Here is a 4,963-nt window from a genome sequence, read left to right on the forward strand (position 1 = left end):
ACACTCGGCAGTGAAGAAGTTTGCCCTTAAATCCCCACTAATCTTTCTACCAATTACTTTGAATGCACACACCCTGGTTGGTCACCCCTCGGTTAAGGGAAATAGGCCCTTTCTTTCTACTATATCCAGGCCCCTTATAATTTGTTACACCTCATTGAGCTTCACCCTCTGTTTTATGGAAAACGCACTCATATCTGTCCTCATAGCTAAGATTCTCCACTCCCAGAAACACCCTTGTAATTCTCCCCTGTGCTCTCTCAAGTGCAATCACGTCCTTCCTTTAGTGTGGTGACCACAACTGCACGCAGATCTCCAGCTGTGGCCCAACCAAAGTTTTATACAGTTCAAGCATGATCCATCTGGTATTATATTCTATGCCTCAGCTAATAAAGGCAAGCTTTCCGTATGCCTTCTTAATCACCTGATCCAATTGGTCTGCTACCTTCAGGGATCTGTGGACATCCACTTCCAGGTCCCTTTCTTCCTCAACACTTCTCAATGTGCTACCATTTAATGTGTATACCCTTTTTTTTGTTAGTTCTCCCCAAATGCATTAACTCACACTTCTCCGGATTAAATTTCATTTGCCACTGGGCTGCCCAGCCGACCAGTTGATTGATATCTTCCTGTCGTCCGCAGATATTCCAAAAGCAAAGGTCATGCTTGACCAGCGTTCTTGAAATCTTTGATTAAGTATCAGAAACAGTAGATGAGGGTAAGGCATTGGAGGCAATATGAATTGATTCATAAATATTCCTTCGTTAAGATACCACATTGCAGAGCCATGAACAATCACACAGCAAGTGGAATTAGGCGACAACAACAGAATGGTTCTGGAGCTGGCTACACAAATAGAAAAAGGGAGTTAGGGAGAAAGGCATTTACTCAGATTAGCATAACTCGAGAAGTGTTGTTTCACAAGGATAGGCGCTGATAACTGTGTTGTTCAACATTAACATAAACGATATTGAATCAGGCAGGAAAAACACAAATTCAAAATTGGCAGATTTAGACAGAGGAAGAATTCAGTCTGAGGCGCTGCATTTCGGTAGGAAGTAATATTGCTTCCTAAATTAGAGCCTGGAAGGGGTAGAGGGGCAAATATTTTCAGAGGCATATTTTCAAAAATCATTTCCTGCAGCAAAGGATGTGAACAAGGCCATCGAAATACAAACAAAGCTCTGGGATTCGTTGTTAGAGGAATTTAATCAAAAACAAAGAGATTATTATACAATTGCATATCACCATGACTATATCATAATTAGCGCAATGTATACAACTCTGGTCCCCATATTACTAATCCGAACTCGAGACACTGGAGAATGTGAAAATCGTGTAAAATATTATAACACAACTTAGATTATCATCATCATTCAAGGTTGCACAGGCTTGGCTGTTTTATTTACAAAGGAGAAGGCTGAGGGCTGGCCAGAAAGAGGCGTTTAACATTATGAAAGGCAAACATAAGTTAAATGTTTGTACTGATGTCTTCAGCCCTACAATGTCGATTATCGATGTAAAATGTTCAAAAACAAATCTTGTTCAGTAATTGAGGAGAAATGTATTGACTTTGAGACGGGTGAGAACATGGAACTTACGACAAGTTGGAGTACTTGAAGTGACGAGCATGTAACGGGGAGTGATACCAGTACAGAGGGCCATTTATGGCTCTGAGAGGCCTAAAGCTAACAGGAGCGAAGTCCCTATATTAATACAATATATTGCATACAATTCATAAAATCATCCAACAAATATAATTGACTATTTATCCAAATTTAACAACTGACACAAATTAAATTTATTTACATTAAAAAATGAGCATATATTTGAAACAGAGAATGGTTTCTTCATCGATTTAAACAGTGATGTCAAATGGAAATTGGCAGAAAGACTGGGAAGACTGTGGCAAACAAAGTGCAAAAATTAAAGCCATGTACACTAAAAATAACAGCACAAACATTATACAGTTGAAGCGGAGAATGGATTCTTCCTTGCTTCAACTGCGATATCAAACAACAAATTCTCTGAATACGTTTATTAAACCAAAGACTGGTTTCTTCCTGTACATTTGCCCTATGAACAGCATACGTACCTCTCCGGCAATTTTTGGGGGGCATTTATAACTCATTCTGATTGTCACATAATTTTATACACACCTTGAACAATAACGACATAATATTTTGTACATCTGTCGTTATAACTTGCATTTATATATGATATTGCTGAACCAACCTTGTGTCAAAGATTTACAATTACTTATATAAAAATTAGGGCCGCACATCGAAGGCCTAAAAAATATGAGGGATTAAGGCGTCATTAGCCTTTGCACTACATGAGGTAGAAAGCAGTAGAAGTTTATGCTGATCGAGTTACATAAAGAGTGGTGGGAAGAGGCTAATATGCAGTTAAACACCGGCATTAATTAGTTAGAAGAATGGCTTGTTTTGCACTGAAAGTTCCATGGAGATATTCGTAATTGCGTACAAACTAACAACAGTCATTAATTATATCACAACATTGCAAATATTAAAATGGTTTATTTAATGAACCATTGCACTATTTATTTCATTATTATCATTTTAATAATGTTATTATTTACTGGCCCCGGTCGGACTCTGTATTATGAAAACCCGATGTGTGTGTTTTTCAGTTATACGTAACTGCCCTCTCTTTGCTGAGGGCAGCATTATCTGCGCGGAGACTCTGAATCATAATTAGCAAGCTGTTCGTCAAACTTTAAACTGTTACAGCAGTGGAATAGTCAATAACATCAGCCCAATATTCATTCTGTGCAATAGCTGGATAACTAAATTCAGCACACATGACCTACAGATTCTCAGGACCGTGTGGGGGGGAAGAACATTAATCAGCACCAAAAATTTAGAGTGTTGGCACTAACTATGCTTAGATTAAGAATAAATCACGATACAGTGTATTTGATAATGTAACGTTGCTGTGATGCTTTGTAAATGTCAGTAGATAGTTAACTTGTGCTTCTATTGGTTGAGTTCAATAGGAAAGAGATGAATATCAATGCACGTATTCTCAACCATCTTCAACATTCTCATTTGACATCGACTACATTCATAAAACACACATATCGCTCCTTTGCATGCAGAGATCAGTCACCTAAAGCAATAACTGAAAAGTAGAAGCAAATTACTTCACACCAGTAAGTGAGCCACACTCAGTACATTCAGCAGAGAAAGATGAGAGGGGTTCGCATAGAAATATAACATTATGACGGGACTGGACAGGTTAGATGCGGGTAGAATGTTCTCGATGTTGCGGAAGTCCAGAAACAGTGGAGACAGTCTTAGGATTAGGGGAGGCCATTTAGGACTGAGATGAGGAGAAGAATCTTCAATCGGAGAGTTGTTAACTTGTGCAATTGGCTGCCACAGAGAGTGGTTGATGTCAGTTCATTTGATATATTCAAGAGGGAGTTAGATATGGCCCTTTAATCTGAAGGGATCAAGGGATTATGGAGAGCACGCAGGAAAGGGATACCGAGGGAATGATTAGCCATGATCTTATCGAAAAGTGGTAAGGCTCGAAGGGCCGAATGGCCTACTCCTGCACCTATTTTCTATGTTGCTATACTCACAGTAACACATGATCACTGGGGTATGATGTTCTACACAGGTCAGTAATCAGCACTCAGTTCATCCCACAATGATAGACACTCCCATAAATATATGGTCACTGTGATACGGTGTTCCACACCAGTTGGTGACCCACACTCAGTACATTCCACATTGAACTACACTCCTGTAAATACATTGTCAGGGTATGGTTTACACACCGGGTTGAGAACCTCACACAGTACAGCTGTGTAGGGACAGACACGTCCATTCCTACCTTCTATCAGAGAGATGGGTATACTGAGGACTGATTCAAAAGTACACGATATTCCATTAAGGGCAATAACTTGATAGGTAAACAACCCTATTAGTTATAAACATAAATTTATATTCAGCTGAGTCAATCGAATCAAATCGCAGAGGATATTGAGAAAGCTTCACGCAACAGAATGAATTCACGGAGCTCGTGTCTTTAAAATCGTGACCACTACGTGTAACATTATCAGACATAGTTCGAAATCAGAGACCAGCTGACACACAGACTTACACAACTTCTATGTTTATATTCACTTACTAGGAACACCAATAACGGCAATGATCACATAGTATATTTTCTTCGCACTGTAAAGTGTTTGATGCATTTTGTGTGAGAAGCGATGTGATCTTTTGTGCTGCAGGCAATCTCCAGGAATTATTCTCTGAGACGATACATTCCCAGCGCCTTAAATTTATAACCTGCGGTATCCCCAAGGGGACACTGAGGTTGCAACATCGCTCAAAAAACTTATTTTAACAATTTTAACAAACAGATTACGACAGCCGAGATAGGTCTCTGTTTTCATGGACTATATTCAGTGCAGAGATTGAAATTTAAAACCCCAAAGACTGCACAATTCCGATCCAATTAATTAACCGTTGAAAATCGTTCTCTGCATTCTGCCAGCAATGTGGTTGTTGTATCAAACACAATCAGGCCCATCTTTACATCTCATATTTTTTCGCAACAGTACTTCAATTTGCTGTGGCCATTCAGTAATTGCAAACCCAATGTTAGAGTGGCCATCCAGACCTGTTGTATTCGAATCGAGGATGCAGCTGCCCTCCTTAACTCTGGCCGTTCAGACAAACAATTAAAGAGATTAATTTATGTCAATCGTACTCAAACGAATAAAGACATTAAAATAATAGAGCCCCTCCACCTAATACATCCCCTCCAACTAATACAGCCGATCTCACGAATGCAACGCCTCTTAACAATACCGCCACCCAAACTCATACAGCACCTCACACGAATACAGCCCATCATGCTCATATATTGCCTCTTACTCATAGAGTAACATAAAACTGTTCCAGCACCTCAAACACATACAGCATGTTAA

The sequence above is a fragment of the Pristiophorus japonicus genome, unplaced genomic scaffold, assembly GCF_044704955.1.
Source record: "Pristiophorus japonicus isolate sPriJap1 unplaced genomic scaffold, sPriJap1.hap1 HAP1_SCAFFOLD_33, whole genome shotgun sequence".
In the NCBI taxonomy this organism is placed as follows: Eukaryota; Metazoa; Chordata; class Chondrichthyes; family Pristiophoridae; genus Pristiophorus; species Pristiophorus japonicus.